At 45.2% G+C, this 11,175-nt stretch overlaps 1 pseudogene; it reads right to left on the minus strand.

Annotated features, from left to right (window-relative positions):
* Positions 1–9,227: 9,227 nt before the first annotated feature.
* Slc25a31-ps1 (solute carrier family 25 member 31, pseudogene 1) lies at positions 9,228–10,761 on the minus strand (annotated as a pseudogene).
* Positions 10,762–11,175: the final 414 nt, after the last annotated feature.

Genomic DNA, 11,175 nt, shown 5'->3' on the forward strand with positions numbered 1-11,175 from the left:
TGGAGACCGAACCCAGGGCCTTGCGCTTGCTAGGCAAGCGCTCTACCACTGAGCTAAATCCCCAGCCCCATATCTGGCTATTTTTGTATTTGACCCTGTCACTGACAGCACAATCCTGCTCTCTGCTGGGCTGTAGGTCTTAAGGTTTTCATTTTGTCTTTGATGCTTTGAGACTTCACTATGATGTCTGCTGAAGATTTCCTTTTATAAAACATTGCCAGAAATTCCATGGTCCATATTTTTTCATGTTGTCTATTGCTTCTTCACTGTTTTTTGTTTCTTTTAACTTTTCTGCCTGTCTTAGTCACTGTTCCATGCTGCAAAGAGACACCATGACCAAGGCAGCTCTTTTAAAAGAATGCATTTAACTCAGGACTGGCTTACAGTTTCAGAGGGTTAGGCCATTATCATCAGGCAGGGAGCAGGCAGGCATGAGGTGGACCAGTAGCAGAGAGCTTTACATCATGACCCACAAGTTACAAGCAGACAGAGAGAGACAGGGAAAAGGAGAGACTGGGCCTGGCATGAACTTTTGAAATCTCAAAGCCCCTCCCCAGTGACATACAACAAGGCTACACCTCTTAGTCATTCCCTAAATAGTCCACCTATTAAGGACTATACACCCAACTATATGGGCCTATGGGGGAGGGGGTCATTCTCATTCAAACCACAGCATAGCTCTTTATCTTCTTAACACACACACACACACACACACACACACACACACACACACACACACACCTCTTGGAAGCTTGTAGCCATAGCTGTCCTGAATTTGCTATGTAGCCCAGGCTGACACAAATCCAGTTGTCTCTGCCTCCTAGGTTTTGGGATCAAAGGCACAATTATGCCCTGCGTGCTTTCTGACTTAAGGCTACATGGTATTTAGAAGTGTGCTCTCTGCTGTATAAATAGGAAAGTTTTGCCTTTCTGTCGTTTGGCATTTATAATTCATTACACCATAGTTAGAATGTGGTCTTTGAAACTTACGGAGATGGATTTTAGAGCTCTATAATCAAACCCTAAAGCGAATTTGCCTGGCACAGATGCCAGGACGGGAATGCCGTCCTCTGAAAGAGCATCAAGCAGTTTTGACCATTGAGTCATCTCTCCAGCCCTGGATACAGGATTTTCTAATGCATTGAATTGATGCATTGCTATTGTCTGTGGAACTGTTGAAATCTTCCATGTCCTGTTGGTTTTTAATACTTTGCCAATGATTAAGAAAAGTGTAATCAAAATATTTCCCTAAGAAGGTGGATTTGTCTACTTAATGTTCCTGTCATTTCTCTTGGAAGCGCATCAAGTCTCTGTTGATGTATATATACATTATTTCTTTCCTGTAACCTTTATCTTTTGTCATTATGAAGTGGCCTCTGTATATCTAGCAACACCTTCTTCCGGAGATGTTAATAACACCCTACAGCAGTCCCCAGCTTAGTCCTGCTTGGAATCCAGGTGTCTTGTGGAACCATGCCCAACCACACTCCCTTTCCGGCAGCGTGGAGCAGAAGAAATCTGAAAAGCTAATAATTAAGTGTTGGATTCTCTTCGGGTCATTTCAATACGCTTGAGTGCACTGTGGTTTCACCGGGACAAGAAAGTGTGTCCAGAGGGAGCCTCCTTGGCTTCAGTCACTGTCCAGCAGTCTGTCAGCGAGCAACCTTATTCATCCTGCGCCCTTGCGCGCTTCACCTGCCCTCTCAGGTTTCTTCCCTTCAGACCGTAGTTCTGCGACCTCTAGTGTCCGCTTCCTGCTCTGCAATGTGACTGGAGGATTAGCTTTGCCTGCCCAGTGGCAATTGTCCTGAAGTTCTCTGCACCCCTGGCTTAGACCTTGCGTGATCTGCGGGGCTGGCGTCTCACATGTCTAAAGGAGACCCTAACTCGTGAAAATATGCAGAAACGGTCTTCCTTGCCCTCTACTCACCGCGTGCCTTTCAGAAATTCCTTGACATCCCTGCCCATCACACTTAGCGGTACCTCGGCAATCTACCCAGTCCAGGTTCTCCCCAGCCTGGGAAATACTTTTGAAGGCTTACGATTTCTGAGTGGTTGTGACCATTAACCCCTTGTATAGGATTGGAGAGACAGGTACGTTCTCTGTGCAGAGGAATGAAATGCCAGGGCCTCTGTTGAGAAGAGAGCTCTGCTCCTGTTCAGGAAGCCTTAGGTTCAAACCCCAGCCAGCACGACAAAAACTCCACCCAGAAGGACCTGTATGTAACCCAGGGTGGGGATTGAGACAGGAGGATCTGCAATTCAAGGTCATTGTTCTGGGGAGACAGCTTTCTCAATAAAGTCCTTGGTCTAGAAGCATGAGGGCTCACACAGGATAGCAAGAACTACATAAAAAGCCAGTTTGGTCGTACACGTTTATAATCCCAGAGATAGAGAAGCAGAACCAGATGGATCCCTGAGGCTCTTAATGAGCAAGACCCAGGTCCAGCTGAGAGACTTTGTTTCAAAAAAAGAAAGTGGGGGTCGGGGTGAGGTTGGAAAAGTGCCTGCTAGTAGGATGAAGCCCTGGGTTGGTTCCCCAGGGCACAGCACCTAAAACCGGGAGTGATGATACAGGTTTGCACTCCCAGTACTTGGAAGAGAGATCAGAAAGAGGCTCAAGTTCAAGGTCTGAGGGCTGGAGAGATGAGTAGTCAAGAGCGTTGGCTGCTCTTCCAGAGGACCAGGGTTCATTCCCAGCACCCACACAGCAACTCACAACCATTTGCAACTCCAGTCCCAGGAGATCCGGCTCCCTCTTCTGACCTCTGAAGCCACGACACAGATGCCCAAGATTCATGGACATACATGAAGGCAAAACATGCATGCATACCCATAAAAATAAAAATAAAATAAAATAACTACATAGCCTGTTTGAGGCCAGCTTGAACTTCGTTTTGTGAGAGCCTGTCAAAAAACAAACAAACAAACAAACAAGCAAAAAATCTTGAGGGCTTCTGAGGAACACCTGAGGTTGACCTTTGACCTCTGACCTACACAAAGTTCATGGTCATCCTCAGATCACAGCAGTTCAAGACCATCTTGGCTGCATGGAAGCCTGCATAAAGAAGAAAACACATAAATAAAGTCCCTGCACTCAGCCTCACAGAAGCAAAAGGGATAAAGAATTGCTGGACCCAGGGGCGCCAGAGACCGCAAAGCCCGAAGACCTCACATCACCAGGTTAGACCGTTTTTCTCCCACTGTCGTAAATATCCATGGTAAACATTACTGAGAACAGTAGATGGGTTTGTTCAGAGGAAGGATCTCACCAAAGTCTACCTTGCGTCAGCTTTCATTGTACTTCCTCTATTAGCACGCCCTGCATTCCGCCTGAGCACCCACCGCCTTCTACTTCCTGCTGGAACTCTGAGACAAACAAAATGTCTGCGTGCGGCTTCTCACCATACTTCAAACAGCACCGCTGCCGAAGCCCTTTTGTTTCCCATTGTCCTGCCCGAGTCTATTAAAGTACAATAAATGGCTATGACGAACCATTTTCTGTGATCCCAATTAACTTCTGTGTGGCAAAGCGTTTTCTAGCTCAATATATCTTGTGCCCCACTCCATAATCACTGCCAAGAGCTACTGGCTTCCCTTACCCAGAGACTGCAACAATGGATCCCGCGTAATTAGAGTCCTCCAGTCTTTGCACCAATTAACAGAAAGCAAGCAAGCCAACGCTGGATAAACCAGCCAAATGGGCTTAGGTGAGAGACCCTACCTCAACACAAAGATGGAGAGAGAACAAGGACTCCACGCAACATCGACTCTGCTTCCACTCGCCTGTGCACACGAGTGCAGTCCTATTCACATACAGATGCGTATTCAAAAATAAGCAAATAAACAAAGTAAATTGTTAATGAGGGAAAGGGTACTCCAAACCCATTAGGATGACTAGAGTTGAAAACTAATGGTAGAAATAAGTACATTTTGAAAGGGTATGGGAACACAGGGGTCCTTGGGCACAATGGGTGAGTAGCCACTGTGGAGAATAGTCTGACAGTCCCTCAAAGTATTAAAATGGAAATTATTGAGGCTGGAGAGATAGCTCAGAGATTAAGAGCACTGGAATCTCTTCCAGAGGACCCAGGTTTGATTTTCAGCACCCACGTGGTGTGGCTCAGAGCCTTCTGTAGCGCCAGTGCTGGGGAGATCTGTCGCCCTCTACTGGCCTTCGTGGGCACTGCACAAGCATGGTACACGCGGGCACATGAATTCAGGCAAAGCATCCATACACATAAAATAAAAACAAGCAAATCTTTTTTTTTAACAGTGAAATTATTATGTGACCTAGCAATTCCATTTCTGAGTATATACCCTTCAACACTGAAAGCAGGCATTTGTCCATCCTTGTTCACAACACTGTGGTCACAATAGCCAAAAGTAATCACGTGTTCATCAAATAGTGAATGGATACACAGTACATGCTAACAGTTTGCTGAGACGGTGCATTCTAATTGTTGAGAGAGAGAGAGAGAGAGAGAGAGAGAGAGAGAGAGAGAGAGAGAGAGAGAGAGAGAGAGAGAGATCAAAGGACAGGCAGTACCTATTTGCTTGACTACAGTGACAAATTCATCAGGCACAACTGACCCTCTGTGACAATGGCTTCAGGCATGTTCTATATCTGCAATTTAACCAATCACAGGCTGAAAATATTGTTCTAGGACAGGCGAAACTGCTCAGCAGGTAAGGGGCTTACTGTCAAGCCCAGCCACATGAGTTCAGTCCTGAGAGTCCACATGGTGGGAGGAAAGAAACATCTCCTATGGGTTGTCCTCTGACCTCTGTATTGAAGCATGTGCATCCCTCAGAAGCTGCCCCTTGAGCACATGTGCATGCTCACACACACACACACACACACACACACACACACACACACACCCTCTCTCTCTCTCGTTCTCTCTCGCACACACAGAAGTAAATAAGTATTTTAAACGTTATTTTTTTTAATTAAATGCAAGACAGCTGTGGTATTGAATATCTGTAGTGTCACTCAGGAAGCTGAGGCTAGAGGATCCAGATTTGAACAGCCTGCACTACTATGTAATGAAACCCTGCCTCAAAAAAAAAGCAACACAGCAAAAAAAAAAAAAAAAAGTGAGTTTTTAAACCAGCAGCATTTACAAGTGCTTGCATAACAATCACAATGCACTGGATACTGTTCAAAATCGGATTTAAAGGGACAATGTATGTGGCTATATGTAAATGTAACACTGCTTTCTAAGAAAGACTCAAATGTCACAGATGATCCTCTCCTGGGGAAGGACACAGAATGATACAAATTTAGACAGAGACAAAGACAGCTGAGATTGAGATAAAGAGATAGATAAAGATATATAAAACAAGCATGCCAAGACATCATATCATACCCTTAAATATGAATTTAGTTATAAATGTACAAATATTACTTAGCTCAAACCTCTGAAACCTTTCAATTCGGTTAGAGCCAACTGGATGGGACCTGCTTATCCTGAGGATGCGAGCAGGTTGTTTCCACAGCAAAGCAAGGTGGTGGCATCCTGACAGCCCTTGGCCAAGCGTGTGCAAATGTGGCATCAAAAAATGCAGAATCATCATTTTTTAGAGTCTACTAAACTTCCTTGCCTCTCACTCCCTAGAGCATGTGGGGTGTGGGCCTGCGTAGATGCTGCTGGTGTGTTCTAAGTACTGAACCAGCTTCTCTTCTCCTTTCTATAGAGACTTCTCTCTTAGTTTCTGTAATCGACTTCACGTAGCTAGGACCTTGTGTAGTTAGGACACTCTGGTAGTACCCTTGACGGATGGGGCAGGGGCTTAAGTTTTAACATTTCTAGATCAAAATGGCTGCTTGTTTCTATGATGCCAACTTGACATGATAAACTGGAGCACTCTTCTCCAAAAACGACAGCACATACAATCCTTCAAAAGTTATACACATATAGATGCATATGTACATATATGTATGTATATGTAACATATATATGAATATATATATGTGTATCATACAATAATGTAGTATGTTATGAGTCCATAGCAGCCACAGTTTTTCCAGGTTTTACAATCATTTGAATAAAATTGTAGAGAAACCCGGCATACCGCATCGAGAATGATAACAATAAAACAGAATCTTAGAAAACAGCACAGTTCTGGTTTGGTTTCCAAACACCATTTTTAAAGTTAGCTTCTCCCTCACCATCTGGAGAGAAGACATTCTTAGTAGCATCATTCAAAACAGCTCTGAAGAGTGCGGTCAGTGCCGCGCACCCTGAAGCAGGTGCAGGCTACTCCTCACTCACAGAGGTGTGCCCCGGTGCCGCTCGGAATCTGGAACACGAGAGGACACAATGCTGGATTCTACTCTTCTAGCAGAGGGCCAAGAGAGTGGCCTGGCACAGCTCTGCAAAGAACTGCTCCTTCTCAGCAAGGCTCTCCTTTCCTTTCCATAGTAGGGAGGCTCTCAAGGTTCAGTCTCTTCGTGAACATCAGCTTTCAAAAGCAATTAAAAAAAATAAAAAGGATCCCCCTCAGAAAAATGTGACCACCTCAGGCGTGGTTTGTATATAGCCAGCCCAGGGAGTGGCACTATAAGTAGGTGTGGCCTTGTTGGATTAGTGTGTCACTGTGGGTGTGGGCTTTAAGACCCTCATCCTAGCAGCCTGGAAGCCAGTGTTCTGCTAGCAGCCTTCAGATGAAGATGTAGAACTCTCAGCTCCTCCTGCACCATGCCTGCCTGGATGCTGCCATGTTCCCACCTTGATGATAATGGACTGAACCTCTGAACCTGTAAGCCAGCCCCAATTAAATGTTGTCCTTGTAAGAGTTGCCTTGGTCATGGCGTCTGTTCACAGAAGTAAAGCCCTAACTAAGACAACTGGATTTATACAAATAAACTTAGGAGAGGCAAACGAGATTCAAACTTCCTAACACTTTCCAAAATCTCAGACAGGCCCTTTAAGCAGCTCCAAAGGGCAGCAGTCACAAAAGGAGGCACAGAGGGTACGTGTGGAAAGCACTTTAGAAGTCAACCCATTCTGTCTATAGAGGAGTCCCAGACTCCTATAGTCAGTCTCCAAGTCTGTGGTAATCCAGGGAGCCTTGGTTGGGTGACCCCCACTTTGCCTTCTCAATGTCATTAGTCTTCTCAACTATGCAGTAGGCGTAGTGTGATCAATCCCATTCTGTAGGTGGGGAAACTGAGGCACAGAAGGACTGGTAACCTTATCTGCTCATGGGTTCATGCTTCAATCATGCCTTATACCCAGCTAGCCTCACGCAAGAACTTAGAATTGCAGCCTTGGAATTCAAGTGAACATTCCTCCCCCAGCGTATGGATGGATAAAGTCGCCATCTTTGAGAGAATAGAAAGGGTTTTGAAACATAGTTCTCACCTCCAGCTTCACAGGGGGTTGTGGCACTGATGTTGCTTCTTGGGGACAGGGCAGAGCTGCACTGCTATGACAGATGGCTCCTGTGTCACTGCCAGCTCACGGACGCGGATTATGGCCCCAGTCACACACTCCGTCTAGGAGAAGAACTGGAGTTACTTCTCTCTTCACACACTCCTGAAGTTCCTTCAAAGAACTGCCTCTCTTAGTGCCTGTTTTAGGTTCTTCTCTCATCACTGTGACTAAATGCCTGACCAGAGAAATGTGTTGCTACTCCAAAAACTGGAATTCAGTTTCCAGCACTCGCACGGGGGCTCCCAACCATCTATTCCAGGGGATCAGATGGCCTCTTCTGACTTCCACAGGCACTAGGCACACACGTGGTGCACATAGATACCTGCAAACAAAACACTCTTATACATAAATTAAAAGCAAATTTTTAATAAGAAATTTAGGGGCATAGTTGAAGAAGGTGCAGACCCTGTTGAGAAAAGGCCTGGTGAGAGCTGACACCTCATAGGACCAGGAAGCGGGGTGGGGCGGGGCGAGGGGCGGGGTGAGGGGGCAGGGCGGGGGCGGGGCGGGGGCGGGGCGAGGTGGGGTGGGGAGGATCTAGCGAAAACAGCTAGGCTACATCACTGAGGTCCGCTCCTCAGTGACCCGACTTCTCAAGCTTAGGCCCCCAACTCTAAAGGTTCTACACACACCCAGAAAACAGAACCACCAACTGAAGAGTAAAAGCCATGTGCCTATAAAGGACAAGTCAGACACAAACCATAACAGTACCTAGTAGTTGTCCAACGGTGGCCATTCACGGAGGTCTGCTTTGATAAGTCATCACCATAGCTGCCATTTTATCAAGAGAAAGTGCGATGATTTGAATATGCAGGATCCTTACAGACTCCTGTATTGAATACCTGGTCCTCGTTAGCCATGCTATAATGGCAGGTTCTGGAAAGGGGGCATATCGTCGAATGTTATGTCTGTCCCGTCCCTTCCTGTCTGTCACGGGGTGAAGAATCTCTCACATGCTCCCGCCACTGTGGTGTTCTACCCAGGAGCCAAGCAACCAAGGACAGGTCCCTCTGAAGTAAATCCTTTCCCCACCACCACCTAAGTTGGTTCTTTCAAATGTTTGGACACCGTAATGGAAACCGATTATCACACAGAGCCAAATCCTACAGCCAATGTGTTCTTCGTGTTCCCTAGGATCAAGTGATTGGTAATGGAAATTCTTCACATCGGCCTGGAACATATTCTCAACCTACAGTGAGTATTTCAAATTTTCCACAGTCCTTTAAGTAGAAGAACTGTATCATATAGAAAATACACAGATACCACTGCTCCATTACGAATGTGTGCTGATTAAGACAAGAAATGGGGAAAATTGGACCCTTTTTTTTTTTTTTTTTTTTTTTTTAGTTTTGAATTTGCTTTGTAACCAACACAGAATAAAAAAAAAAATCTAATGTTCAGAGGAGGTTTCCTTTTTCAAAGATAAACTTACACTAGAGCAAGACTAAACACTAGCAAGCAACCCAACGTACACTTTCCAAACAGTTTGATAGAGTCACTAAGTCATTATCAACTTTTCCACTGTTTATCACACCATACACGTTCTAAAAGATGGGATCACTGCTGTACTAAGCAAAGCAAAGTTCAAAGATACTTCCTCAGATTTCACATTATATGGTGTTCCTCACAAGTGTAAGAATTTTTTTTTTTTTTGCGCTTACCTAGGAAGCGCAAGGCCCTGGGTTCGATCCCCAGCTCCGAAAAAAAGAACCAAAAAAAAAAAAAAAAAGAATTTTTTTTTTTAACAGAAGTAACATACGCTACCTGTAATAAAATGCCTGACCAAATGACTCTGGGTCTAAGTGAGAAGAAAGCCATTTCTGTCCTGACTTTTAATACTAAAATCTTGGGGGGAAAATCTTTTCTTTATTGCAGAACAGATACTGCAAGAGACACTGAAGTAGTAACACAGTATCAAAATATATACAAATGACAGTCATGTAATTTTCGTGGTTTTTACATTAGAAATATGCATTTCTCGGTTTAATCTCCTGATGAACTACCCCCAACATCAATGTTGAGGAACTCTGGCTTTATCCTATAGCACCAAGACCAAAGCACCCCCTGTACCACAAAGGATGTTGGAGGAGGCACCACAGAAGATGCAGCAGTTTCTTCCATGACTGTCTATTTTCAGAAAGCAGTCTATGGTTCCTTTATATTGCTGTTCAGATTCCCCACTCTAGGGCTGGAGAGATGGCTCAGCGGTTAAGCGCCCTGTCTGCTCTTCCAGAGGTCCTGAGTTCAAATCCCAGCAACCACACGGTGGCTCACAACCATCTGTAATGAGACCTGATGCCCTCTTGGGGTGTGTCTGAAGACAGCTACAGTGTACTTACATATAATAAATCTTTTCAAAAATTCAAAAAAGAAAAAGATTCCCCACTCTGCATCATCATGCGTCTTCTAACTGTGTCAAAGGGATATGAGAGGATTCCAGGAGAGGTAGTCACGATTTGAGCAATGATAAAAGAGACAAGAAACAGGGTTTCCTTTGGTTTTGGCAATAAGCCCTTAACAGTGTCATAAGCTTGGTAAACAACGATACCCTGAACGGAGACCCCCAAATCCTTGGTATAGACCAATAATTCCATCTGACTGGGCTATTTTCATAAGTCCCAAACCCATGAACCTTTTCCAGTATCAACACCTAGTCCGGTTCTGGGAAAACCTAGTGGATATACCACACACAAGGATGTTGCTGCGGCAGCCCCTCTGGAAGCCAGATTTGCTAGAAACCCCCTCCGAAACCGTTTTTCTTTCTTTCTTTTTTTTTTTTTTTTCGGAGCTGGGGACCGAACCCAGGGCCTTGCGCTTGCTAGGCAAGCGCTCTACCACTGAGCTAAATCCCCAACCCCCCGTTTTTCTTATTAACACCAGACATGAAAAGTTGTTTGTATTTGTCCTTAAAAGCGAAGTTTGAGGCTTGTGTTGGAAAGTATCGAAGAACATTTGCCAAGCTGCCACGCCAGTAACTTCAAAATCTTTGCTCACGAGGGATGCGCACCAGGCAGTCCATCACGCCCTTGTAGCGCGCCTCTCGGCTTATCTGCCTGAAGGATGCCCGCTTCGCTCTCATGTTTGATGGGTGCCGCAGCTGTCTTCGACCCGGTGGCCGCGATACCACCAGCCAACAGGTCCTTCGCAAAAGACACAGGGTCGGGGTTGGGGCTTTAGCTCAGTGGTAGAGCGCTTGCCTAGGAAGCGCAAGGCCCTGGGTTCGGTCCCCAGCTCCGAAAAAAGAACCAAAAAAAAAAAAAGACACAGGGTCGAACAACGCCTTCTTTGAAGACTGCTTCTTGGAGGGTTCGTTCGACATGCTGGACAGAGGACAGACAACCCCACAGCTGCAGCGCCACACCACACTCAAGCGACAAGAACGAGAACCCGAATTTATTTTCTTTCTTTTTTTTTTTTTTTTTTCTCAGAACTGAGGACCGAGCCCAGGGCCTTGGGCTTGCTAGGCAAGCGCTCTACCACTGAGCTAAATCCCCAACCCCCCAAATTTATTTTCTTAAAACATTTGAAGCCACTAAATAAAACAACCATGCAATGAAGAACAGAATGACGCATATTCAGAGGGAAAAACACCGGCTAGATAAGAGGAGAGCCTCTCCAAACAAATGGTCACCTTCCAACTCAGTACAGGAAAGGGTGACTATATTAAAAAACAGTTTCAACAGTTTAAGAAGTACAGCACCACAGCTGTTAAGGAATCATAGAACCAATGAGC

Source organism: Rattus norvegicus, chromosome 17, assembly GCF_036323735.1.
Source record: "Rattus norvegicus strain BN/NHsdMcwi chromosome 17, GRCr8, whole genome shotgun sequence".
Lineage (NCBI taxonomy): Eukaryota > Metazoa > Chordata > Mammalia > Rodentia > Muridae > Rattus > Rattus norvegicus.